This window comes from Schistocerca piceifrons, unplaced genomic scaffold, assembly GCF_021461385.2.
Source record: "Schistocerca piceifrons isolate TAMUIC-IGC-003096 unplaced genomic scaffold, iqSchPice1.1 HiC_scaffold_1062, whole genome shotgun sequence".
Lineage (NCBI taxonomy): Eukaryota > Metazoa > Arthropoda > Insecta > Orthoptera > Acrididae > Schistocerca > Schistocerca piceifrons.
The window spans coordinates 114431-141932 of record NW_025726866.1 but is presented as its reverse complement, the minus strand read 5'-3'; the positions used below and the strand labels follow the sequence as shown (position 1 = coordinate 141932).

General features: G+C 49.9%; 12 non-coding genes across 12 annotated transcripts; all 12 read right to left on the bottom strand.

The window, feature by feature from the left end:
* Positions 1-1569: 1569 nt before the first annotated feature.
* On the bottom strand, positions 1570-1653 carry Trnal-uaa. The gene has a single exon. It is a non-coding gene; the product is annotated as a tRNA-Leu (tRNA).
* A 1788-nt stretch (positions 1654-3441) lies between these two features.
* Trnal-uaa lies at positions 3442-3525 on the bottom strand. Its single transcript has one exon. It is a non-coding gene; the product is annotated as a tRNA-Leu (tRNA).
* A 1788-nt stretch (positions 3526-5313) lies between these two features.
* On the bottom strand, positions 5314-5397 carry Trnal-uaa. The gene has a single exon. It is a non-coding gene; the product is annotated as a tRNA-Leu (tRNA).
* A 1788-nt stretch (positions 5398-7185) lies between these two features.
* Positions 7186-7269, bottom strand: Trnal-uaa. The gene has a single exon. It is a non-coding gene; the product is annotated as a tRNA-Leu (tRNA).
* A 1788-nt stretch (positions 7270-9057) lies between these two features.
* Trnal-uaa lies at positions 9058-9141 on the bottom strand. Its single transcript has one exon. It is a non-coding gene; the product is annotated as a tRNA-Leu (tRNA).
* A 1788-nt stretch (positions 9142-10929) lies between these two features.
* Positions 10930-11013, bottom strand: Trnal-uaa. The gene has a single exon. It is a non-coding gene; the product is annotated as a tRNA-Leu (tRNA).
* A 1788-nt stretch (positions 11014-12801) lies between these two features.
* On the bottom strand, positions 12802-12885 carry Trnal-uaa. Its single transcript has one exon. It is a non-coding gene; the product is annotated as a tRNA-Leu (tRNA).
* Positions 12886-14673: 1788 nt separating this feature from the next.
* Trnal-uaa lies at positions 14674-14757 on the bottom strand. Its single transcript has one exon. It is a non-coding gene; the product is annotated as a tRNA-Leu (tRNA).
* A 1788-nt stretch (positions 14758-16545) lies between these two features.
* Positions 16546-16629, bottom strand: Trnal-uaa. The gene has a single exon. It is a non-coding gene; the product is annotated as a tRNA-Leu (tRNA).
* A 1788-nt stretch (positions 16630-18417) lies between these two features.
* Positions 18418-18501, bottom strand: Trnal-uaa. The gene has a single exon. It is a non-coding gene; the product is annotated as a tRNA-Leu (tRNA).
* Positions 18502-20289: 1788 nt separating this feature from the next.
* On the bottom strand, positions 20290-20373 carry Trnal-uaa. Its single transcript has one exon. It is a non-coding gene; the product is annotated as a tRNA-Leu (tRNA).
* A 1788-nt stretch (positions 20374-22161) lies between these two features.
* On the bottom strand, positions 22162-22245 carry Trnal-uaa. Its single transcript has one exon. It is a non-coding gene; the product is annotated as a tRNA-Leu (tRNA).
* Positions 22246-27502: the final 5257 nt, after the last annotated feature.

The window sequence follows — 27502 nt, the reverse complement described above, 5'->3', positions numbered from 1 at the left end:
GCAAAACTGTATTTAGTAATAGGAACATTTTCACATTGATGCAAAGAAAACTAGATATTAGCCAACGGCAAATAAGGCCGTTTCCTAGCAACAGCCACGCTGTGCATAACGCTCTCGTGGGAAGCCAATGAAATACTTCCTGTGAGGCTCAAACTGTCGACCTTCACTTTACAATACTTAGGCACTGCCCCGGTGGTACCGACGCATACATACTGAAGCGTCTTTGGATTGTCAGTGAGTACTTCATATTAGAAATTTCGTGTTCGCCCTGATGTGCATTAAAGGGCAGATTCTTCAGTAAAAGTTAGTTCTGCGCTCAGTTTCAGTATATGGCCCTAGCAGCACCAGGAAAACGGGTTCAGATGTGCTCGCCTTCCACTCGGCGTTGAGCGCCTACAGCGAGATTGCCTTCGGCCTCTGGCGCCAGGAGGGAAGGCGACACATCACGGAGCAAGCAGCGCGTAGCAGAAGGCGGTGGTGGTGTGTCGGTCAGCATGGTTGCTTCCCAAGTAGCTGATCCGGGTTCGAAGCCCGGACACCGCACGCAAGTTGTCTTCTTTACTCAGGAGAGTGTTTCCAACGCTCGCGATCGTCGAATTTCCAAACTGTCGTGTTACGAATGGTTTTCCTTCGCCCCTCGTCCAGCTCCGCGTAGGCTAGTGCGGATTGCGATTCACAGCATCGTGTGTCCCCATGTGTCGACTTGTCCCGACTTTGCTCGGCTGACGCGAAAGCTGACGCTTGCAAATGGGCGTATATGTAGAGGACAGGCGCTAGAAACGACTGGGAGAGACCGACTCGACAAACGCGCAACGGACCCTTTCATTTGACTGTGGCCGCAGGTTCGCGAATTTGGGTCCCGAGAGGCAAGAGAGGGGTCAGCGTGCTGGACCGTATCATTACCGCGCAGCAACACCGAAAACTAAGGGAAAAGGCAAAATTAAAGAATCCAACAGCACGTAGACTTCCTAGTTAGCCACCGAGCCGTGTACTAAGCACGCAAAAACGCTGCTTAACTTCGGTGATCGGACGAGAACCCGTGTCGTCAGCGTGGCACACAAGTCGGCGAGAACGTTTCCAGACGTGCGGACATCTTAGTCCTTGTACAGATCACTTGGGATTTGCCTGGCAGTCTCTCGCGCTGCCTTTTAGGGAAGCAATATGAAATAGCCCTTGGTGGGATCTAACCCATAGCCTTCCCGTTGTTAGCATGACACACTAACTTAGTGAGCTTACTGCCCACGCAATACGGCCGCTTCACATCTCCAGCACCTGAGCCACCGTTTCATCTATCTTTATTAAGGCCTTACGATTCCTTTAAACACGTATGCGTTGCTGTTGAGGTTTTCTCGCTGTCGCTTGGAACCCAGAGCCACAGCACAACAACAACGGAAACGTCCGTAAGAAGAGCTAAACCTCGACGCGGGAAAAGTATGTTCCGCTATTTCTTTTCGACCGCTCGGTCTGTCACTGTCGTCTCTAGTAAAATCTGCTTCGCGTGTTTCTGCATAATTTACTTGTTCTGTAAGATCACGGGAGTATGTTAGTTTCAGAATGTTTAAAATGCATTGTCAGATGTGGGGCTCGAACCCACGCTCCCTTATGGGAACCAGAGCTTAAATCTGGCGCCTTAGACCGCTCGGCCAATCTGACGTGCGAGGCAAGAGCTCCAGAGACTTCCTTCTCTAGCAATATCTCAAAGAACCTCACTGCGAAATCTGTTTCTTTTTTCGGTAGGATGGAATTATGTCAGTTTTAGAAAATTTAAGACGCTATGTCAGACGTCGCGTAGGAAATGCACCCTCCCCTTCGGGAACGAATGTGGCGCGTTGGACCGCTTTCTTCCGTCGTTTCTAGTTTGAACTGTAACTAGCAAAACTGTATTTAGTAATAGGAACATTTTCACATTGATGCAAAGAAAACTAGATATTAGCCAACGGCAAATAAGGCCGTTTCCTAGCAACAGCCACGCTGTGCATAACGCTCTCGTGGGAAGCCAATGAAATACTTCCTGTGAGGCTCAAACTGTCGACCTTCACTTTACAATACTTAGGCACTGCCCCGGTGGTACCGACGCATACATACTGAAGCGTCTTTGGATTGTCAGTGAGTACTTCATATTAGAAATTTCGTGTTCGCCCTGATGTGCATTAAAGGGCAGATTCTTCAGTAAAAGTTAGTTCTGCGCTCAGTTTCAGTATATGGCCCTAGCAGCACCAGGAAAACGGGTTCAGATGTGCTCGCCTTCCACTCGGCGTTGAGCGCCTACAGCGAGATTGCCTTCGGCCTCTGGCGCCAGGAGGGAAGGCGACACATCACGGAGCAAGCAGCGCGTAGCAGAAGGCGGTGGTGGTGTGTCGGTCAGCATGGTTGCTTCCCAAGTAGCTGATCCGGGTTCGAAGCCCGGACACCGCACGCAAGTTGTCTTCTTTACTCAGGAGAGTGTTTCCAACGCTCGCGATCGTCGAATTTCCAAACTGTCGTGTTACGAATGGTTTTCCTTCGCCCCTCGTCCAGCTCCGCGTAGGCTAGTGCGGATTGCGATTCACAGCATCGTGTGTCCCCATGTGTCGACTTGTCCCGACTTTGCTCGGCTGACGCGAAAGCTGACGCTTGCAAATGGGCGTATATGTAGAGGACAGGCGCTAGAAACGACTGGGAGAGACCGACTCGACAAACGCGCAACGGACCCTTTCATTTGACTGTGGCCGCAGGTTCGCGAATTTGGGTCCCGAGAGGCAAGAGAGGGGTCAGCGTGCTGGACCGTATCATTACCGCGCAGCAACACCGAAAACTAAGGGAAAAGGCAAAATTAAAGAATCCAACAGCACGTAGACTTCCTAGTTAGCCACCGAGCCGTGTACTAAGCACGCAAAAACGCTGCTTAACTTCGGTGATCGGACGAGAACCCGTGTCGTCAGCGTGGCACACAAGTCGGCGAGAACGTTTCCAGACGTGCGGACATCTTAGTCCTTGTACAGATCACTTGGGATTTGCCTGGCAGTCTCTCGCGCTGCCTTTTAGGGAAGCAATATGAAATAGCCCTTGGTGGGATCTAACCCATAGCCTTCCCGTTGTTAGCATGACACACTAACTTAGTGAGCTTACTGCCCACGCAATACGGCCGCTTCACATCTCCAGCACCTGAGCCACCGTTTCATCTATCTTTATTAAGGCCTTACGATTCCTTTAAACACGTATGCGTTGCTGTTGAGGTTTTCTCGCTGTCGCTTGGAACCCAGAGCCACAGCACAACAACAACGGAAACGTCCGTAAGAAGAGCTAAACCTCGACGCGGGAAAAGTATGTTCCGCTATTTCTTTTCGACCGCTCGGTCTGTCACTGTCGTCTCTAGTAAAATCTGCTTCGCGTGTTTCTGCATAATTTACTTGTTCTGTAAGATCACGGGAGTATGTTAGTTTCAGAATGTTTAAAATGCATTGTCAGATGTGGGGCTCGAACCCACGCTCCCTTATGGGAACCAGAGCTTAAATCTGGCGCCTTAGACCGCTCGGCCAATCTGACGTGCGAGGCAAGAGCTCCAGAGACTTCCTTCTCTAGCAATATCTCAAAGAACCTCACTGCGAAATCTGTTTCTTTTTTCGGTAGGATGGAATTATGTCAGTTTTAGAAAATTTAAGACGCTATGTCAGACGTGGCGTAGGAAATGCACCCTCCCCTTCGGGAACGAATGTGGCGCGTTGGACCGCTTTCTTCCGTCGTTTCTAGTTTGAACTGTAACTAGCAAAACTGTATTTAGTAATAGGAACATTTTCACATTGATGCAAAGAAAACTAGATATTAGCCAACGGCAAATAAGGCCGTTTCCTAGCAACAGCCACGCTGTGCATAACGCTCTCGTGGGAAGCCAATGAAATACTTCCTGTGAGGCTCAAACTGTCGACCTTCACTTTACAATACTTAGGCACTGCCCCGGTGGTACCGACGCATACATACTGAAGCGTCTTTGGATTGTCAGTGAGTACTTCATATTAGAAATTTCGTGTTCGCCCTGATGTGCATTAAAGGGCAGATTCTTCAGTAAAAGTTAGTTCTGCGCTCAGTTTCAGTATATGGCCCTAGCAGCACCAGGAAAACGGGTTCAGATGTGCTCGCCTTCCACTCGGCGTTGAGCGCCTACAGCGAGATTGCCTTCGGCCTCTGGCGCCAGGAGGGAAGGCGACACATCACGGAGCAAGCAGCGCGTAGCAGAAGGCGGTGGTGGTGTGTCGGTCAGCATGGTTGCTTCCCAAGTAGCTGATCCGGGTTCGAAGCCCGGACACCGCACGCAAGTTGTCTTCTTTACTCAGGAGAGTGTTTCCAACGCTCGCGATCGTCGAATTTCCAAACTGTCGTGTTACGAATGGTTTTCCTTCGCCCCTCGTCCAGCTCCGCGTAGGCTAGTGCGGATTGCGATTCACAGCATCGTGTGTCCCCATGTGTCGACTTGTCCCGACTTTGCTCGGCTGACGCGAAAGCTGACGCTTGCAAATGGGCGTATATGTAGAGGACAGGCGCTAGAAACGACTGGGAGAGACCGACTCGACAAACGCGCAACGGACCCTTTCATTTGACTGTGGCCGCAGGTTCGCGAATTTGGGTCCCGAGAGGCAAGAGAGGGGTCAGCGTGCTGGACCGTATCATTACCGCGCAGCAACACCGAAAACTAAGGGAAAAGGCAAAATTAAAGAATCCAACAGCACGTAGACTTCCTAGTTAGCCACCGAGCCGTGTACTAAGCACGCAAAAACGCTGCTTAACTTCGGTGATCGGACGAGAACCCGTGTCGTCAGCGTGGCACACAAGTCGGCGAGAACGTTTCCAGACGTGCGGACATCTTAGTCCTTGTACAGATCACTTGGGATTTGCCTGGCAGTCTCTCGCGCTGCCTTTTAGGGAAGCAATATGAAATAGCCCTTGGTGGGATCTAACCCATAGCCTTCCCGTTGTTAGCATGACACACTAACTTAGTGAGCTTACTGCCCACGCAATACGGCCGCTTCACATCTCCAGCACCTGAGCCACCGTTTCATCTATCTTTATTAAGGCCTTACGATTCCTTTAAACACGTATGCGTTGCTGTTGAGGTTTTCTCGCTGTCGCTTGGAACCCAGAGCCACAGCACAACAACAACGGAAACGTCCGTAAGAAGAGCTAAACCTCGACGCGGGAAAAGTATGTTCCGCTATTTCTTTTCGACCGCTCGGTCTGTCACTGTCGTCTCTAGTAAAATCTGCTTCGCGTGTTTCTGCATAATTTACTTGTTCTGTAAGATCACGGGAGTATGTTAGTTTCAGAATGTTTAAAATGCATTGTCAGATGTGGGGCTCGAACCCACGCTCCCTTATGGGAACCAGAGCTTAAATCTGGCGCCTTAGACCGCTCGGCCAATCTGACGTGCGAGGCAAGAGCTCCAGAGACTTCCTTCTCTAGCAATATCTCAAAGAACCTCACTGCGAAATCTGTTTCTTTTTTCGGTAGGATGGAATTATGTCAGTTTTAGAAAATTTAAGACGCTATGTCAGACGTGGCGTAGGAAATGCACCCTCCCCTTCGGGAACGAATGTGGCGCGTTGGACCGCTTTCTTCCGTCGTTTCTAGTTTGAACTGTAACTAGCAAAACTGTATTTAGTAATAGGAACATTTTCACATTGATGCAAAGAAAACTAGATATTAGCCAACGGCAAATAAGGCCGTTTCCTAGCAACAGCCACGCTGTGCATAACGCTCTCGTGGGAAGCCAATGAAATACTTCCTGTGAGGCTCAAACTGTCGACCTTCACTTTACAATACTTAGGCACTGCCCCGGTGGTACCGACGCATACATACTGAAGCGTCTTTGGATTGTCAGTGAGTACTTCATATTAGAAATTTCGTGTTCGCCCTGATGTGCATTAAAGGGCAGATTCTTCAGTAAAAGTTAGTTCTGCGCTCAGTTTCAGTATATGGCCCTAGCAGCACCAGGAAAACGGGTTCAGATGTGCTCGCCTTCCACTCGGCGTTGAGCGCCTACAGCGAGATTGCCTTCGGCCTCTGGCGCCAGGAGGGAAGGCGACACATCACGGAGCAAGCAGCGCGTAGCAGAAGGCGGTGGTGGTGTGTCGGTCAGCATGGTTGCTTCCCAAGTAGCTGATCCGGGTTCGAAGCCCGGACACCGCACGCAAGTTGTCTTCTTTACTCAGGAGAGTGTTTCCAACGCTCGCGATCGTCGAATTTCCAAACTGTCGTGTTACGAATGGTTTTCCTTCGCCCCTCGTCCAGCTCCGCGTAGGCTAGTGCGGATTGCGATTCACAGCATCGTGTGTCCCCATGTGTCGACTTGTCCCGACTTTGCTCGGCTGACGCGAAAGCTGACGCTTGCAAATGGGCGTATATGTAGAGGACAGGCGCTAGAAACGACTGGGAGAGACCGACTCGACAAACGCGCAACGGACCCTTTCATTTGACTGTGGCCGCAGGTTCGCGAATTTGGGTCCCGAGAGGCAAGAGAGGGGTCAGCGTGCTGGACCGTATCATTACCGCGCAGCAACACCGAAAACTAAGGGAAAAGGCAAAATTAAAGAATCCAACAGCACGTAGACTTCCTAGTTAGCCACCGAGCCGTGTACTAAGCACGCAAAAACGCTGCTTAACTTCGGTGATCGGACGAGAACCCGTGTCGTCAGCGTGGCACACAAGTCGGCGAGAACGTTTCCAGACGTGCGGACATCTTAGTCCTTGTACAGATCACTTGGGATTTGCCTGGCAGTCTCTCGCGCTGCCTTTTAGGGAAGCAATATGAAATAGCCCTTGGTGGGATCTAACCCATAGCCTTCCCGTTGTTAGCATGACACACTAACTTAGTGAGCTTACTGCCCACGCAATACGGCCGCTTCACATCTCCAGCACCTGAGCCACCGTTTCATCTATCTTTATTAAGGCCTTACGATTCCTTTAAACACGTATGCGTTGCTGTTGAGGTTTTCTCGCTGTCGCTTGGAACCCAGAGCCACAGCACAACAACAACGGAAACGTCCGTAAGAAGAGCTAAACCTCGACGCGGGAAAAGTATGTTCCGCTATTTCTTTTCGACCGCTCGGTCTGTCACTGTCGTCTCTAGTAAAATCTGCTTCGCGTGTTTCTGCATAATTTACTTGTTCTGTAAGATCACGGGAGTATGTTAGTTTCAGAATGTTTAAAATGCATTGTCAGATGTGGGGCTCGAACCCACGCTCCCTTATGGGAACCAGAGCTTAAATCTGGCGCCTTAGACCGCTCGGCCAATCTGACGTGCGAGGCAAGAGCTCCAGAGACTTCCTTCTCTAGCAATATCTCAAAGAACCTCACTGCGAAATCTGTTTCTTTTTTCGGTAGGATGGAATTATGTCAGTTTTAGAAAATTTAAGACGCTATGTCAGACGTCGCGTAGGAAATGCACCCTCCCCTTCGGGAACGAATGTGGCGCGTTGGACCGCTTTCTTCCGTCGTTTCTAGTTTGAACTGCAACTAGCAAAACTGTATTTAGTAATAGGAACATTTTCACATTGATGCAAAGAAAACTAGATATTAGCCAACGGCAAATAAGGCCGTTTCCTAGCAACAGCCACGCTGTGCATAACGCTCTCGTGGGAAGCCAATGAAATACTTCCTGTGAGGCTCAAACTGTCGACCTTCACTTTACAATACTTAGGCACTGCCCCGGTGGTACCGACGCATACATACTGAAGCGTCTTTGGATCGTCAGTGAGTACTTCATATTAGAAATTTCGTGTTCGCCCTGATGTGCATTAAAGGGCAGATTCTTCAGTAAAAGTTAGTTCTGCGCTCAGTTTCAGTATATGGCCCTAGCAGCACCAGGAAAACGGGTTCAGATGTGCTCGCCTTCCACTCGGCGTTGAGCGCCTACAGCGAGATTGCCTTCGGCCTCTGGCGCCAGGAGGGAAGGCGACACATCACGGAGCAAGCAGCGCGTAGCAGAAGGCGGTGGTGGTGTGTCGGTCAGCATGGTTGCTTCCCAAGTAGCTGATCCGGGTTCGAAGCCCGGACACCGCACGCAAGTTGTCTTCTTTACTCAGGAGAGTGTTTCCAACGCTCGCGATCGTCGAATTTCCAAACTGTCGTGTTACGAATGGTTTTCCTTCGCCCCTCGTCCAGCTCCGCGTAGGCTAGTGCGGATTGCGATTCACAGCATCGTGTGTCCCCATGTGTCGACTTGTCCCGACTTTGCTCGGCTGACGCGAAAGCTGACGCTTGCAAATGGGCGTATATGTAGAGGACAGGCGCTAGAAACGACTGGGAGAGACCGACTCGACAAACGCGCAACGGACCCTTTCATTTGACTGTGGCCGCAGGTTCGCGAATTTGGGTCCCGAGAGGCAAGAGAGGGGTCAGCGTGCTGGACCGTATCATTACCGCGCAGCAACACCGAAAACTAAGGGAAAAGGCAAAATTAAAGAATCCAACAGCACGTAGACTTCCTAGTTAGCCACCGAGCCGTGTACTAAGCACGCAAAAACGCTGCTTAACTTCGGTGATCGGACGAGAACCCGTGTCGTCAGCGTGGCACACAAGTCGGCGAGAACGTTTCCAGACGTGCGGACATCTTAGTCCTTGTACAGATCACTTGGGATTTGCCTGGCAGTCTCTCGCGCTGCCTTTTAGGGAAGCAATATGAAATAGCCCTTGGTGGGATCTAACCCATAGCCTTCCCGTTGTTAGCATGACACACTAACTTAGTGAGCTTACTGCCCACGCAATACGGCCGCTTCACATCTCCAGCACCTGAGCCACCGTTTCATCTATCTTTATTAAGGCCTTACGATTCCTTTAAACACGTATGCGTTGCTGTTGAGGTTTTCTCGCTGTCGCTTGGAACCCAGAGCCACAGCACAACAACAACGGAAACGTCCGTAAGAAGAGCTAAACCTCGACGCGGGAAAAGTATGTTCCGCTATTTCTTTTCGACCGCTCGGTCTGTCACTGTCGTCTCTAGTAAAATCTGCTTCGCGTGTTTCTGCATAATTTACTTGTTCTGTAAGATCACGGGAGTATGTTAGTTTCAGAATGTTTAAAATGCATTGTCAGATGTGGGGCTCGAACCCACGCTCCCTTATGGGAACCAGAGCTTAAATCTGGCGCCTTAGACCGCTCGGCCAATCTGACGTGCGAGGCAAGAGCTCCAGAGACTTCCTTCTCTAGCAATATCTCAAAGAACCTCACTGCGAAATCTGTTTCTTTTTTCGGTAGGATGGAATTATGTCAGTTTTAGAAAATTTAAGACGCTATGTCAGACGTCGCGTAGGAAATGCACCCTCCCCTTCGGGAACGAATGTGGCGCGTTGGACCGCTTTCTTCCGTCGTTTCTAGTTTGAACTGTAACTAGCAAAACTGTATTTAGTAATAGGAACATTTTCACATTGATGCAAAGAAAACTAGATATTAGCCAACGGCAAATAAGGCCGTTTCCTAGCAACAGCCACGCTGTGCATAACGCTCTCGTGGGAAGCCAATGAAATACTTCCTGTGAGGCTCAAACTGTCGACCTTCACTTTACAATACTTAGGCACTGCCCCGGTGGTACCGACGCATACATACTGAAGCGTCTTTGGATCGTCAGTGAGTACTTCATATTAGAAATTTCGTGTTCGCCCTGATGTGCATTAAAGGGCAGATTCTTCAGTAAAAGTTAGTTCTGCGCTCAGTTTCAGTATATGGCCCTAGCAGCACCAGGAAAACGGGTTCAGATGTGCTCGCCTTCCACTCGGCGTTGAGCGCCTACAGCGAGATTGCCTTCGGCCTCTGGCGCCAGGAGGGAAGGCGACACATCACGGAGCAAGCAGCGCGTAGCAGAAGGCGGTGGTGGTGTGTCGGTCAGCATGGTTGCTTCCCAAGTAGCTGATCCGGGTTCGAAGCCCGGACACCGCACGCAAGTTGTCTTCTTTACTCAGGAGAGTGTTTCCAACGCTCGCGATCGTCGAATTTCCAAACTGTCGTGTTACGAATGGTTTTCCTTCGCCCCTCGTCCAGCTCCGCGTAGGCTAGTGCGGATTGCGATTCACAGCATCGTGTGTCCCCATGTGTCGACTTGTCCCGACTTTGCTCGGCTGACGCGAAAGCTGACGCTTGCAAATGGGCGTATATGTAGAGGACAGGCGCTAGAAACGACTGGGAGAGACCGACTCGACAAACGCGCAACGGACCCTTTCATTTGACTGTGGCCGCAGGTTCGCGAATTTGGGTCCCGAGAGGCAAGAGAGGGGTCAGCGTGCTGGACCGTATCATTACCGCGCAGCAACACCGAAAACTAAGGGAAAAGGCAAAATTAAAGAATCCAACAGCACGTAGACTTCCTAGTTAGCCACCGAGCCGTGTACTAAGCACGCAAAAACGCTGCTTAACTTCGGTGATCGGACGAGAACCCGTGTCGTCAGCGTGGCACACAAGTCGGCGAGAACGTTTCCAGACGTGCGGACATCTTAGTCCTTGTACAGATCACTTGGGAATTGCTTGGCAGTCTCTCGCGCTGCCTTTTAGGGAAGCAATATGAAATAGCCCTTGGTGGGATCTAACCCATAGCCTTCCCGTTGTTAGCATGACACACTAACTTAGTGAGCTTACTGCCCACGCAATACGGCCGCTTCACATCTCCAGCACCTGAGCCACCGTTTCATCTATCTTTATTAAGGCCTTACGATTCCTTTAAACACGTATGCGTTGCTGTTGAGGTTTTCTCGCTGTCGCTTGGAACCCAGAGCCACAGCACAACAACAACGGAAACGTCCGTAAGAAGAGCTAAACCTCGACGCGGGAAAAGTATGTTCCGCTATTTCTTTTCGACCGCTCGGTCTGTCACTGTCGTCTCTAGTAAAATCTGCTTCGCGTGTTTCTGCATAATTTACTTGTTCTGTAAGATCACGGGAGTATGTTAGTTTCAGAATGTTTAAAATGCATTGTCAGATGTGGGGCTCGAACCCACGCTCCCTTATGGGAACCAGAGCTTAAATCTGGCGCCTTAGACCGCTCGGCCAATCTGACGTGCGAGGCAAGAGCTCCAGAGACTTCCTTCTCTAGCAATATCTCAAAGAACCTCACTGCGAAATCTGTTTCTTTTTTCGGTAGGATGGAATTATGTCAGTTTTAGAAAATTTAAGACGCTATGTCAGACGTCGCGTAGGAAATGCACCCTCCCCTTCGGGAACGAATGTGGCGCGTTGGACCGCTTTCTTCCGTCGTTTCTAGTTTGAACTGTAACTAGCAAAACTGTATTTAGTAATAGGAACATTTTCACATTGATGCAAAGAAAACTAGATATTAGCCAACGGCAAATAAGGCCGTTTCCTAGCAACAGCCACGCTGTGCATAACGCTCTCGTGGGAAGCCAATGAAATACTTCCTGTGAGGCTCAAACTGTCGACCTTCACTTTACAATACTTAGGCACTGCCCCGGTGGTACCGACGCATACATACTGAAGCGTCTTTGGATCGTCAGTGAGTACTTCATATTAGAAATTTCGTGTTCGCCCTGATGTGCATTAAAGGGCAGATTCTTCAGTAAAAGTTAGTTCTGCGCTCAGTTTCAGTATATGGCCCTAGCAGCACCAGGAAAACGGGTTCAGATGTGCTCGCCTTCCACTCGGCGTTGAGCGCCTACAGCGAGATTGCCTTCGGCCTCTGGCGCCAGGAGGGAAGGCGACACATCACGGAGCAAGCAGCGCGTAGCAGAAGGCGGTGGTGGTGTGTCGGTCAGCATGGTTGCTTCCCAAGTAGCTGATCCGGGTTCGAAGCCCGGACACCGCACGCAAGTTGTCTTCTTTACTCAGGAGAGTGTTTCCAACGCTCGCGATCGTCGAATTTCCAAACTGTCGTGTTACGAATGGTTTTCCTTCGCCCCTCGTCCAGCTCCGCGTAGGCTAGTGCGGATTGCGATTCACAGCATCGTGTGTCCCCATGTGTCGACTTGTCCCGACTTTGCTCGGCTGACGCGAAAGCTGACGCTTGCAAATGGGCGTATATGTAGAGGACAGGCGCTAGAAACGACTGGGAGAGACCGACTCGACAAACGCGCAACGGACCCTTTCATTTGACTGTGGCCGCAGGTTCGCGAATTTGGGTCCCGAGAGGCAAGAGAGGGGTCAGCGTGCTGGACCGTATCATTACCGCGCAGCAACACCGAAAACTAAGGGAAAAGGCAAAATTAAAGAATCCAACAGCACGTAGACTTCCTAGTTAGCCACCGAGCCGTGTACTAAGCACGCAAAAACGCTGCTTAACTTCGGTGATCGGACGAGAACCCGTGTCGTCAGCGTGGCACACAAGTCGGCGAGAACGTTTCCAGACGTGCGGACATCTTAGTCCTTGTACAGATCACTTGGGATTTGCCTGGCAGTCTCTCGCGCTGCCTTTTAGGGAAGCAATATGAAATAGCCCTTGGTGGGATCTAACCCATAGCCTTCCCGTTGTTAGCATGACACACTAACTTAGTGAGCTTACTGCCCACGCAATACGGCCGCTTCACATCTCCAGCACCTGAGCCACCGTTTCATCTATCTTTATTAAGGCCTTACGATTCCTTTAAACACGTATGCGTTGCTGTTGAGGTTTTCTCGCTGTCGCTTGGAACCCAGAGCCACAGCACAACAACAACGGAAACGTCCGTAAGAAGAGCTAAACCTCGACGCGGGAAAAGTATGTTCCGCTATTTCTTTTCGACCGCTCGGTCTGTCACTGTCGTCTCTAGTAAAATCTGCTTCGCGTGTTTCTGCATAATTTACTTGTTCTGTAAGATCACGGGAGTATGTTAGTTTCAGAATGTTTAAAATGCATTGTCAGATGTGGGGTTCGAACCCACGCTCCCTTATGGGAACCAGAGCTTAAATCTGGCGCCTTAGACCGCTCGGCCAATCTGACGCGCGAGGCAAGAGCTCCAGAGACTTCCATCTCTAGCAATATCTCAAAGAACCTCACTGCGAAATCTGTTTCTTTTTTCGGTAGGATGGAATTATGTCAGTTTTAGAAAATTTAAGACGCTATGTCAGACGTGGCGTAGGAAATGCACCCTCCCCTTCGGGAACGAATGTGGCGCGTTGGACCGCTTTCTTCCGTCGTTTCTAGTTTGAACTGTAACTAGCAAAACTGTATTTAGTAATAGGAACATTTTCACATTGATGCAAAGAAAACTAGATATTAGCCAACGGCAAATAAGGCCGTTTCCTAGCAACAGCCACGCTGTGCATAACGCTCTCGTGGGAAGCCAATGAAATACTTCCTGTGAGGCTCAAACTGTCGACCTTCACTTTACAATACTTAGGCACTGCCCCGGTGGTACCGACGCATACATACTGAAGCGTCTTTGGATCGTCAGTGAGTACTTCATATTAGAAATTTCGTGTTCGCCCTGATGTGCATTAAAGGGCAGATTCTTCAGTAAAAGTTAGTTCTGCGCTCAGTTTCAGTATATGGCCCTAGCAGCACCAGGAAAACGGGTTCAGATGTGCTCGCCTTCCACTCGGCGTTGAGCGCCTACAGCGAGATTGCCTTCGGCCTCTGGCGCCAGGAGGGAAGGCGACACATCACGGAGCAAGCAGCGCGTAGCAGAAGGCGGTGGTGGTGTGTCGGTCAGCATGGTTGCTTCCCAAGTAGCTGATCCGGGTTCGAAGCCCGGACACCGCACGCAAGTTGTCTTCTTTACTCAGGAGAGTGTTTCCAACGCTCGCGATCGTCGAATTTCCAAACTGTCGTGTTACGAATGGTTTTCCTTCGCCCCTCGTCCAGCTCCGCGTAGGCTAGTGCGGATTGCGATTCACAGCATCGTGTGTCCCCATGTGTCGACTTGTCCCGACTTTGCTCGGCTGACGCGAAAGCTGACGCTTGCAAATGGGCGTATATGTAGAGGACAGGCGCTAGAAACGACTGGGAGAGACCGACTCGACAAACGCGCAACGGACCCTTTCATTTGACTGTGGCCGCAGGTTCGCGAATTTGGGTCCCGAGAGGCAAGAGAGGGGTCAGCGTGCTGGACCGTATCATTACCGCGCAGCAACACCGAAAACTAAGGGAAAAGGCAAAATTAAAGAATCCAACAGCACGTAGACTTCCTAGTTAGCCACCGAGCCGTGTACTAAGCACGCAAAAACGCTGCTTAACTTCGGTGATCGGACGAGAACCCGTGTCGTCAGCGTGGCACACAAGTCGGCGAGAACGTTTCCAGACGTGCGGACATCTTAGTCCTTGTACAGATCACTTGGGATTTGCCTGGCAGTCTCTCGCGCTGCCTTTTAGGGAAGCAATATGAAATAGCCCTTGGTGGGATCTAACCCATAGCCTTCCCGTTGTTAGCATGACACACTAACTTAGTGAGCTTACTGCCCACGCAATACGGCCGCTTCACATCTCCAGCACCTGAGCCACCGTTTCATCTATCTTTATTAAGGCCTTACGATTCCTTTAAACACGTATGCGTTGCTGTTGAGGTTTTCTCGCTGTCGCTTGGAACCCAGAGCCACAGCACAACAACAACGGAAACGTCCGTAAGAAGAGCTAAACCTCGACGCGGGAAAAGTATGTTCCGCTATTTCTTTTCGACCGCTCGGTCTGTCACTGTCGTCTCTAGTAAAATCTGCTTCGCGTGTTTCTGCATAATTTACTTGTTCTGTAAGATCACGGGAGTATGTTAGTTTCAGAATGTTTAAAATGCATTGTCAGATGTGGGGTTCGAACCCACGCTCCCTTATGGGAACCAGAGCTTAAATCTGGCGCCTTAGACCGCTCGGCCAATCTGACGTGCGAGGCAAGAGCTCCAGAGACTTCCATCTCTAGCAATATCTCAAAGAACCTCACTGCGAAATCTGTTTCTTTTTTCGGTAGGATGGAATTATGTCAGTTTTAGAAAATTTAAGACGCTATGTCAGACGTGGCGTAGGAAATGCACCCTCCCCTTCGGGAACGAATGTGGCGCGTTGGACCGCTTTCTTCCGTCGTTTCTAGTTTGAACTGTAACTAGCAAAACTGTATTTAGTAATAGGAACATTTTCACATTGATGCAAAGAAAACTAGATATTAGCCAACGGCAAATAAGGCCGTTTCCTAGCAACAGCCACGCTGTGCATAACGCTCTCGTGGGAAGCCAATGAAATACTTCCTGTGAGGCTCAAACTGTCGACCTTCACTTTACAATACTTAGGCACTGCCCCGGTGGTACCGACGCATACATACTGAAGCGTCTTTGGATCGTCAGTGAGTACTTCATATTAGAAATTTCGTGTTCGCCCTGATGTGCATTAAAGGGCAGATTCTTCAGTAAAAGTTAGTTCTGCGCTCAGTTTCAGTATATGGCCCTAGCAGCACCAGGAAAACGGGTTCAGATGTGCTCGCCTTCCACTCGGCGTTGAGCGCCTACAGCGAGATTGCCTTCGGCCTCTGGCGCCAGGAGGGAAGGCGACACATCACGGAGCAAGCAGCGCGTAGCAGAAGGCGGTGGTGGTGTGTCGGTCAGCATGGTTGCTTCCCAAGTAGCTGATCCGGGTTCGAAGCCCGGACACCGCACGCAAGTTGTCTTCTTTACTCAGGAGAGTGTTTCCAACGCTCGCGATCGTCGAATTTCCAAACTGTCGTGTTACGAATGGTTTTCCTTCGCCCCTCGTCCAGCTCCGCGTAGGCTAGTGCGGATTGCGATTCACAGCATCGTGTGTCCCCATGTGTCGACTTGTCCCGACTTTGCTCGGCTGACGCGAAAGCTGACGCTTGCAAATGGGCGTATATGTAGAGGACAGGCGCTAGAAACGACTGGGAGAGACCGACTCGACAAACGCGCAACGGACCCTTTCATTTGACTGTGGCCGCAGGTTCGCGAATTTGGGTCCCGAGAGGCAAGAGAGGGGTCAGCGTGCTGGACCGTATCATTACCGCGCAGCAACACCGAAAACTAAGGGAAAAGGCAAAATTAAAGAATCCAACAGCACGTAGACTTCCTAGTTAGCCACCGAGCCGTGTACTAAGCACGCAAAAACGCTGCTTAACTTCGGTGATCGGACGAGAACCCGTGTCGTCAGCGTGGCACACAAGTCGGCGAGAACGTTTCCAGACGTGCGGACATCTTAGTCCTTGTACAGATCACTTGGGATTTGCCTGGCAGTCTCTCGCGCTGCCTTTTAGGGAAGCAATATGAAATAGCCCTTGGTGGGATCTAACCCATAGCCTTCCCGTTGTTAGCATGACACACTAACTTAGTGAGCTTACTGCCCACGCAATACGGCCGCTTCACATCTCCAGCACCTGAGCCACCGTTTCATCTATCTTTATTAAGGCCTTACGATTCCTTTAAACACGTATGCGTTGCTGTTGAGGTTTTCTCGCTGTCGCTTGGAACCCAGAGCCACAGCACAACAACAACGGAAACGTCCGTAAGAAGAGCTAAACCTCGACGCGGGAAAAGTATGTTCCGCTATTTCTTTTCGACCGCTCGGTCTGTCACTGTCGTCTCTAGTAAAATCTGCTTCGCGTGTTTCTGCATAATTTACTTGTTCTGTAAGATCACGGGAGTATGTTAGTTTCAGAATGTTTAAAATGCATTGTCAGATGTGGGGTTCGAACCCACGCTCCCTTATGGGAACCAGAGCTTAAATCTGGCGCCTTAGACCGCTCGGCCAATCTGACGTGCGAGGCAAGAGCTCCAGAGACTTCCATCTCTAGCAATATCTCAAAGAACCTCACTGCGAAATCTGTTTCTTTTTTCGGTAGGATGGAATTATGTCAGTTTTAGAAAATTTAAGACGCTATGTCAGACGTGGCGTAGGAAATGCACCCTCCCCTTCGGGAACGAATGTGGCGCGTTGGACCGCTTTCTTCCGTCGTTTCTAGTTTGAACTGTAACTAGCAAAACTGTATTTAGTAATAGGAACATTTTCACATTGATGCAAAGAAAACTAGATATTAGCCAACGGCAAATAAGGCCGTTTCCTAGCAACAGCCACGCTGTGCATAACGCTCTCGTGGGAAGCCAATGAAATACTTCCTGTGAGGCTCAAACTGTCGACCTTCACTTTACAATACTTCGGCACTGCCCCGGTGGTACCGACGCATACATACTGAAGCGTCTTTGGATCGTCAGTGAGTACTTCATATTAGAAATTTCGTGTTCGCCCTGATGTGCATTAAAGGGCAGATTCTTCAGTAAAAGTTAGTTCTGCGCTCAGTTTCAGTATATGGCCCTAGCAGCACCAGGAAAACGGGTTCAGATGTGCTCGCCTTCCACTCGGCGTTGAGCGCCTACAGCGAGATTGCCTTCGGCCTCTGGCGCCAGGAGGGAAGGCGACACATCACGGAGCAAGCAGCGCGTAGCAGAAGGCGGTGGTGGTGTGTCGGTCAGCATGGTTGCTTCCCAAGTAGCTGATCCGGGTTCGAAGCCCGGACACCGCACGCAAGTTGTCTTCTTTACTCAGGAGAGTGTTTCCAACGCTCGCGATCGTCGAATTTCCAAACTGTCGTGTTACGAATGGTTTTCCTTCGCCCCTCGTCCAGCTCCGCGTAGGCTAGTGCGGATTGCGATTCACAGCATCGTGTGTCCCCATGTGTCGACTTGTCCCGACTTTGCTCGGCTGACGCGAAAGCTGACGCTTGCAAATGGGCGTATATGTAGAGGACAGGCGCTAGAAACGACTGGGAGAGACCGACTCGACAAACGCGCAACGGACCCTTTCATTTGACTGTGGCCGCAGGTTCGCGAATTTGGGTCCCGAGAGGCAAGAGAGGGGTCAGCGTGCTGGACCGTATCATTACCGCGCAGCAACACCGAAAACTAAGGGAAAAGGCAAAATTAAAGAATCCAACAGCACGTAGACTTCCTAGTTAGCCACCGAGCCGTGTACTAAGCACGCAAAAACGCTGCTTAACTTCGGTGATCGGACGAGAACCCGTGTCGTCAGCGTGGCACACAAGTCGGCGAGAACGTTTCCAGACGTGCGGACATCTTAGTCCTTGTACAGATCACTTGGGATTTGCCTGGCAGTCTCTCGCGCTGCCTTTTAGGGAAGCAATATGAAATAGCCCTTGGTGGGATCTAACCCATAGCCTTCCCGTTGTTAGCATGACACACTAACTTAGTGAGCTTACTGCCCACGCAATACGGCCGCTTCACATCTCCAGCACCTGAGCCACCGTTTCATCTATCTTTATTAAGGCCTTACGATTCCTTTAAACACGTATGCGTTGCTGTTGAGGTTTTCTCGCTGTCGCTTGGAACCCAGAGCCACAGCACAACAACAACGGAAACGTCCGTAAGAAGAGCTAAACCTCGACGCGGGAAAAGTATGTTCCGCTATTTCTTTTCGACCGCTCGGTCTGTCACTGTCGTCTCTAGTAAAATCTGCTTCGCGTGTTTCTGCATAATTTACTTGTTCTGTAAGATCACGGGAGTATGTTAGTTTCAGAATGTTTAAAATGCATTGTCAGATGTGGGGTTCGAACCCACGCTCCCTTATGGGAACCAGAGCTTAAATCTGGCGCCTTAGACCGCTCGGCCAATCTGACGTGCGAGGCAAGAGCTCCAGAGACTTCCATCTCTAGCAATATCTCAAAGAACCTCACTGCGAAATCTGTTTCTTTTTTCGGTAGGATGGAATTATGTCAGTTTTAGAAAATTTAAGACGCTATGTCAGACGTCGCGTAGGAAATGCACCCTCCCCTTCGGGAACGAATGTGGCGCGTTGGACCGCTTTCTTCCGTCGTTTCTAGTTTGAACTGTAACTAGCAAAACTGTATTTAGTAATAGGAACATTTTCACATTGATGCAAAGAAAACTAGATATTAGCCAACGGCAAATAAGGCCGTTTCCTAGCAACAGCCACGCTGTGCATAACGCTCTCGTGGGAAGCCAATGAAATACTTCCTGTGAGGCTCAAACTGTCGACCTTCACTTTACAATACTTCGGCACTGCCCCGGTGGTACCGACGCATACATACTGAAGCGTCTTTGGATCGTCAGTGAGTACTTCATATTAGAAATTTCGTGTTCGCCCTGATGTGCATTAAAGGGCAGATTCTTCAGTAAAAGTTAGTTCTGCGCTCAGTTTCAGTATATGGCCCTAGCAGCACCAGGAAAACGGGTTCAGATGTGCTCGCCTTCCACTCGGCGTTGAGCGCCTACAGCGAGATTGCCTTCGGCCTCTGGCGCCAGGAGGGAAGGCGACACATCACGGAGCAAGCAGCGCGTAGCAGAAGGCGGTGGTGGTGTGTCGGTCAGCATGGTTGCTTCCCAAGTAGCTGATCCGGGTTCGAAGCCCGGACACCGCACGCAAGTTGTCTTCTTTACTCAGGAGAGTGTTTCCAACGCTCGCGATCGTCGAATTTCCAAACTGTCGTGTTACGAATGGTTTTCCTTCGCCCCTCGTCCAGCTCCGCGTAGGCTAGTGCGGATTGCGATTCACAGCATCGTGTGTCCCCATGTGTCGACTTGTCCCGACTTTGCTCGGCTGACGCGAAAGCTGACGCTTGCAAATGGGCGTATATGTAGAGGACAGGCGCTAGAAACGACTGGGAGAGACCGACTCGACAAACGCGCAACGGACCCTTTCATTTGACTGTGGCCGCAGGTTCGCGAATTTGGGTCCCGAGAGGCAAGAGAGGGGTCAGCGTGCTGGACCGTATCATTACCGCGCAGCAACACCGAAAACTAAGGGAAAAGGCAAAATTAAAGAATCCAACAGCACGTAGACTTCCTAGTTAGCCACCGAGCCGTGTACTAAGCACGCAAAAACGCTGCTTAACTTCGGTGATCGGACGAGAACCCGTGTCGTCAGCGTGGCACACAAGTCGGCGAGAACGTTTCCAGACGTGCGGACATCTTAGTCCTTGTACAGATCACTTGGGATTTGCCTGGCAGTCTCTCGCGCTGCCTTTTAGGGAAGCAATATGAAATAGCCCTTGGTGGGATCTAACCCATAGCCTTCCCGTTGTTAGCATGACACACTAACTTAGTGAGCTTACTGCCCACGCAATACGGCCGCTTCACATCTCCAGCACCTGAGCCACCGTTTCATCTATCTTTATTAAGGCCTTACGATTCCTTTAAACACGTATGCGTTGCTGTTGAGGTTTTCTCGCTGTCGCTTGGAACCCAGAGCCACAGCACAACAACAACGGAAACGTCCGTAAGAAGAGCTAAACCTCGACGCGGGAAAAGTATGTTCCGCTATTTCTTTTCGACCGCTCGGTCTGTCACTGTCGTCTCTAGTAAAATCTGCTTCGCGTGTTTCTGCATAATTTACTTGTTCTGTAAGATCACGGGAGTATGTTAGTTTCAGAATGTTTAAAATGCATTGTCAGATGTGGGGTTCGAACCCACGCTCCCTTATGGGAACCAGAGCTTAAATCTGGCGCCTTAGACCGCTCGGCCAATCTGACGTGCGAGGCAAGAGCTCCAGAGACTTCCATCTCTAGCAATATCTCAAAGAACCTCACTGCGAAATCTGTTTCTTTTTTCGGTAGGATGGAATTATGTCAGTTTTAGAAAATTTAAGACGCTATGTCAGACGTGGCGTAGGAAATGCACCCTCCCCTTCGGGAACGAATGTGGCGCGTTGGACCGCTTTCTTCCGTCGTTTCTAGTTTGAACTGTAACTAGCAAAACTGTATTTAGTAATAGGAACATTTTCACATTGATGCAAAGAAAACTAGATATTAGCCAACGGCAAATAAGGCCGTTTCCTAGCAACAGCCACGCTGTGCATAACGCTCTCGTGGGAAGCCAATGAAATACTTCCTGTGAGGCTCAAACTGTCGACCTTCACTTTACAATACTTCGGCACTGCCCCGGTGGTACCGACGCATACATACTGAAGCGTCTTTGGATCGTCAGTGAGTACTTCATATTAGAAATTTCGTGTTCGCCCTGATGTGCATTAAAGGGCAGATTCTTCAGTAAAAGTTAGTTCTGCGCTCAGTTTCAGTATATGGCCCTAGCAGCACCAGGAAAACGGGTTCAGATGTGCTCGCCTTCCACTCGGCGTTGAGCGCCTACAGCGAGATTGCCTTCGGCCTCTGGCGCCAGGAGGGAAGGCGACACATCACGGAGCAAGCAGCGCGTAGCAGAAGGCGGTGGTGGTGTGTCGGTCAGCATGGTTGCTTCCCAAGTAGCTGATCCGGGTTCGAAGCCCGGACACCGCACGCAAGTTGTCTTCTTTACTCAGGAGAGTGTTTCCAACGCTCGCGATCGTCGAATTTCCAAACTGTCGTGTTACGAATGGTTTTCCTTCGCCCCTCGTCCAGCTCCGCGTAGGCTAGTGCGGATTGCGATTCACAGCATCGTGTGTCCCCATGTGTCGACTTGTCCCGACTTTGCTCGGCTGACGCGAAAGCTGACGCTTGCAAATGGGCGTATATGTAGAGGACAGGCGCTAGAAACGACTGGGAGAGACCGACTCGACAAACGCGCAACGGACCCTTTCATTTGACTGTGGCCGCAGGTTCGCGAATTTGGGTCCCGAGAGGCAAGAGAGGGGTCAGCGTGCTGGACCGTATCATTACCGCGCAGCAACACCGAAAACTAAGGGAAAAGGCAAAATTAAAGAATCCAACAGCACGTAGACTTCCTAGTTAGCCACCGAGCCGTGTACTAAGCACGCAAAAACGCTGCTTAACTTCGGTGATCGGACGAGAACCCGTGTCGTCAGCGTGGCACACAAGTCGGCGAGAACGTTTCCAGACGTGCGGACATCTTAGTCCTTGTACAGATCACTTGGGATTTGCCTGGCAGTCTCTCGCGCTGCCTTTTAGGGAAGCAATATGAAATAGCCCTTGGTGGGATCTAACCCATAGCCTTCCCGTTGTTAGCATGACACACTAACTTAGTGAGCTTACTGCCCACGCAATACGGCCGCTTCACATCTCCAGCACCTGAGCCACCGTTTCATCTATCTTTATTAAGGCCTTACGATTCCTTTAAACACGTATGCGTTGCTGTTGAGGTTTTCTCGCTGTCGCTTGGAACCCAGAGCCACAGCACAACAACAACGGAAACGTCCGTAAGAAGAGCTAAACCTCGACGCGGGAAAAGTATGTTCCGCTATTTCTTTTCGACCGCTCGGTCTGTCACTGTCGTCTCTAGTAAAATCTGCTTCGCGTGTTTCTGCATAATTTACTTGTTCTGTAAGATCACGGGAGTATGTTAGTTTCAGAATGTTTAAAATGCATTGTCAGATGTGGGGTTCGAACCCACGCTCCCTTATGGGAACCAGAGCTTAAATCTGGCGCCTTAGACCGCTCGGCCAATCTGACGTGCGAGGCAAGAGCTCCAGAGACTTCCATCTCTAGCAATATCTCAAAGAACCTCACTGCGAAATCTGTTTCTTTTTTCGGTAGGATGGAATTATGTCAGTTTTAGAAAATTTAAGACGCTATGTCAGACGTGGCGTAGGAAATGCACCCTCCCCTTCGGGAACGAATGTGGCGCGTTGGACCGCTTTCTTCCGTCGTTTCTAGTTTGAACTGTAACTAGCAAAACTGTATTTAGTAATAGGAACATTTTCACATTGATGCAAAGAAAACTAGATATTAGCCAACGGCAAATAAGGCCGTTTCCTAGCAACAGCCACGCTGTGCATAACGCTCTCGTGGGAAGCCAATGAAATACTTCCTGTGAGGCTCAAACTGTCGACCTTCACTTTACAATACTTCGGCACTGCCCCGGTGGTACCGACGCATACATACTGAAGCGTCTTTGGATCGTCAGTGAGTACTTCATATTAGAAATTTCGTGTTCGCCCTGATGTGCATTAAAGGGCAGATTCTTCAGTAAAAGTTAGTTCTGCGCTCAGTTTCAGTATATGGCCCTAGCAGCACCAGGAAAACGGGTTCAGATGTGCTCGCCTTCCACTCGGCGTTGAGCGCCTACAGCGAGATTGCCTTCGGCCTCTGGCGCCAGGAGGGAAGGCGACACATCACGGAGCAAGCAGCGCGTAGCAGAAGGCGGTGGTGGTGTGTCGGTCAGCATGGTTTTTTTTTTTTTTTTTTAAAAAAAAAAAAAATATTCTTTATTGACTATAATAATAATTATACAAATTTAACCCACTACCTAAAACTCATTAGTGGGTCCTAAATAATATACATTTATGTTAATTGTGCAGCTTTTCTTAATTTAATAGTGAGCTACAGTTACATTAACAACAATGGGCATTTAATTTCTATATCTACTGTTTATTCTAGTTCCTATATCTAATTTAATTTATGTAACTCCTGCAGCGTCACATGTGTGCCAGAAAAAATATAAACCTACTTATATGCCTTGTTCTTCGCGCTAAACCCGAAGAACATGCCCCTGGCACTGGGCAGGCCACGACGTTATTACTCGCTGCAGTACCTAATCTAATTGCCTATAACTAATTCCTACAAACTAACTTATCCTACGTCATATCCGGTGTGTCATGGTCGGTGGTTGGTCCCTGCTCCCCCTAGTCCCGTTTATGGCGGATTCCAACTCGGGTGGAGTTGGCCAGTCCACGCACAGGCGGTATGGGATCAGGGCTCTAGGTCACAATCGGTAATAATTAGTCCTTTGCTGTTACTGTATCTCTCGTAGATATTCGGTTAAGACCTTTCGAGATACCTCGTTTGCCAAGGTGTTTAGCGTCTGAAAAGTTTCCTCACGTCTAAGCAGTTGATACGTGTCATGGTTAGGAAGTCTGTCTCGTAGTGTAGTTGCAACATCATTGAAGAGAGGGCATTCGTAAACAACATGTTCGGGTGTTCCCTCCGGATCGCCACAGTCGCACGCTGGTGTCGCCCTTTTCCCAAATCGGCATAAATATGTCGGGTAGGGTCCATGGCCAGTGAGGAAGTGAATCAGACCTCGTGTAGGCTCGAAATACCTCATACCCAGACGTTCCTTCACATCTGGTAGGAACTGGAAAGTTCGTCGTCCCGCCTCTTCTGCAGCCCAGGTCTCTTGCCAAAGTTCTTCCCCTCTTATCCTTATATCTCTTTTGTCGCCCAATCTGATACCCATAATATCTACAATCTTTCCATAATTCTCCCTTTTGGCCCAGTACCAGGCCGCTTGTTCCCTTATTTTGATGTCCAGGGGGCAGAGCCCCATTATGACTAACAGGGCCCCCCCTGGAGATGTTCTGTAGGCACCCACAGCTCTTAGTAGCATGCTTCTCTGGACCCTTCTCACTGCCATGGCGGGCACCACCCTCGTGAGCCTGTGTGCCCAGACTCCCGAGCCGTAACCCACGACTGAAGTTAAGATGCTGTTGTGGTATAACCTAATTAGGTGTGACGGAAGGTGGAATCTTTTATGACCTATTGAGATGAGATTGTTCAATATCTGAAGGGCTCTCTGGGTGACGGTATCAATGTGCTTGCCGAAATTCCACCTCTCATCAATGATGACTCCTAAGTAGCGTGTCTCACGTCGTCTAAGAACTGGTGAACCGTCTATTCTGACCGTCGGATTTCTAATGAGATGTCCTTTTAGCAGGAGGTAAGTAGATTTGCTGGGCGATATCGTCATTTTTGTCGCGTGGCACCACTGTTGGAGTTTGTCTAGTGCTGTCTCTATCTTTGGTTCTATGTCTTCGCGGCTGCGGCCGCCAACCAACAGGAGGAGGTCATCAGCATAGGCTATCACCTCTAGCACCTCTTCACTCTGTTGTAAGCTATCTAGCAAAGGCTCCATATGGATGTCCCAGAAGAGGGGTCCTAAGACGGAGCCTTGGGGACATCCTTTGGTGATTGTCTTGCTAACTCTTTCGCTAGAGGATGATAGCCAGACCTCCCGATCCTCGCAATAGCTCCTCAGGCAACCATATAGCGGCCCTGGACACTCTTTCTCCCGCAAGCAGGAGAAGAGCGAAGGCCACCACAGGTTGTCGAAGGCGCCACTGATGTCAACCATGATGCCAACCACGTATTTGTGCGGGGTCGAGTCACAGACCTCGGTCGCCAGGGCGATTGCATCAGATGCCGACCGCCCCGGCCTGAACCCGAACTGCCTGTCACTCATCCCGCACAACACCCGGTGTGCTGTCAGTCTGTCAGCCAGCAATTTTTCCAATAATTTGCCAAATATATCCAGCAGGCAAATCGGCCTGTAGGATTTCGTTTCTGCGGGATCCTTGTCTGGTCCTTTCTTTATGATGACTACATGTGCCTTTTTCCATAATTTAGGGAACTTACGCTGTCTTAGGCATTCATTGTACAGATGTGTTAGTGGTGCAGTCAGCTGGGGCGCCAGAAACTGCACCACTTCCGCCACAATGCCGTCTGGCCCAGGTGCTTTTCCTCTTTGCAGAGATCTTATGTGGGTTGCTACCTCCTCTTCTGAGAAGGGGTAGACCGCCGTCTCATTGGTGTATATTTCGCGGTCTTGATCTCTGAGTTGCTGCTGCCTCTCTGTTTCCCCATCCGCTTTGTCGTCAGGCAGCAGGGAGTGGAGGAGGACCCCCGCAGTCTCCTGCCAGGACTCCGTCATCCTATCCCCGTACCTGACTGTGGATAGTTCCAGAGGAGAGCGGATTTTTTCTCTAACTAACTTATACGGGAGTCCCCATGGGTCCGTGACTAGTTGGTTGAGCACGAAGTTTTCCCAGCTTTTCATTCTGACTTCCCGTAGTTCCTTCTGGAACTTTCGCTTTTCCTCCCTGTACAGCAGCTGCCACCTTTGTCGCTCCCGCCAGACGACACTGCGCTGATAGTACCTCCTCAGCCTTCTGACAGACTGACGCAGTTCACTTAGTTCGGCAGACCATGGTGACGGTGAGGCCGCCATGGCCCTCCTCCTAGTAGGTACGGCTGCCCTCACCGCTCTTGTCACCGCGTTCACCAGTTCCCCCGCCCTCTGATCCACGTCTATGTCTAAGTGCATGTCGTCTTCCGGTAATGGAGGAATGTCACACTCCCTCGCTAGGCGTTCCCAATCGGTTCTTTTGTAATTTAATTGTGTTTCCCACCCCGTGGCCCAGTGGCACTCTCTTTCTCCTATGGTAAAAGTTATCAAATTGTGGTCGCTTGTGGTGGCATTTTCTACAACTCTCCAATTTTGAAGGTTATTGGCTATATTCGGAGTTACGAGGGTGATGTCTATGTTTGTGCCCTGTCCTCCACCTGCAGCGTAGGTGGGAGGATTGCCAGGTCTGTTGGCCACCACAAGTTGCGATGCCATAATAAATTCTTCAACCTTTTCACCATTCGCATCTCTTGTGCCACTGTACCACAGGGGGGACTTTGCATTACTGTCGGCAGTTATTATGACCTTTCTTCCCCGCAACGCCGTGGTAACCCTCGCTAGGTGGTCTATATGAGTTTCTATATTATCCCCATACTGAAAATACGTATTAATGAGAATTATAATTCCTGTAGGGGATTGAAGCTCCACGACGTTGCAGTGGCTAGTTGTAAACTGCGAGAGTGTTGTGACTCTCAAGAGTTTGTTGGTGATTATAATTGCTGCCTTCGGGTCATCCCCTCTACTAACTATTTGCCAACTTGCTGCAGCAAAAGCTATTTTCCCAGCCAGGGAGTATGGCTCCTGTAGACAGAGTACATCAAGTCTCCTCTCCTCCACCTCCCTTCGGAGCTCTTGCATTACGAGTCTGCTGTTGTGTGTGTTGAGCTGTCCTATAGTAATTTTTGTCATTATGGGTAGTATGTATGTATTCGGTCATGCGGCCAGGTCTTGCTCCAGTCGAATGCAATTCGTCCATATGCCACTACTGACTGTCGATAAATGTCGTCAAGGTCGAATTTCTCTCCTCGTCTTTCGAATGCTTTCTTGAGCAGGTCTCGCAAGGCTCCAAAGTCGGTGGGGAGATTCACCGATTTCAGCTGGATTCTGTCGACAGCCTCCATAACCGGAAAGGTTATTTTTTTGCCGTCCTCATGTCCTACTCGGACCACATGTCTCAAGGCAGTGATCAGGGTAGCCGGCTGCTCCAATCTGGATAGCTGCATGGTGTACTCCAAATTGGGGTACACCCTTACTGGATCGACTGGTGGTAATCTAACTATTGGTGTGCACTGAGTGCTGGGGCTCGTACTAGAGCTCGTCACTACATTTTCCTGTATTGGTTGGTTATTGATGTTACTGTCCTTATGAGTTGCTGGAGCCGCAGGATGCCCTTGCCGCTGTAGGTGTAGTTTCGGCTTTGTTTCCCGGCTTCCAGAGGAGAGAGTTTCTGCCATGGGGAGATTTGTTTGTATTCCTATATCCATTGTTGGAAAATCAGTTTGTATAGACATATCCTTTGTTTCAATTTTGACGGCTCCCGTGAGCGACCTCAAAAAATCCTTAAATCTATTTGCCCGCATGGCATCTCTCCTCCTTTTGCTCGGGGACTTTCGCTTTGGCATCCTGTTCGGTATACTGGACTCAACCATAATCGGTCCTGGAGATCAGTCTTTGCTCCAGCATTCTGTATGTGGGGCAGTTTCTACCGGTGGTTCCACAAGACTTTTTTCCTCGGATCTTACACGGTATGCAAACTGTTGCCGCCTTGCAGTCTTTGCGGCTATGACCTTTCTCCCCGCACTTGGT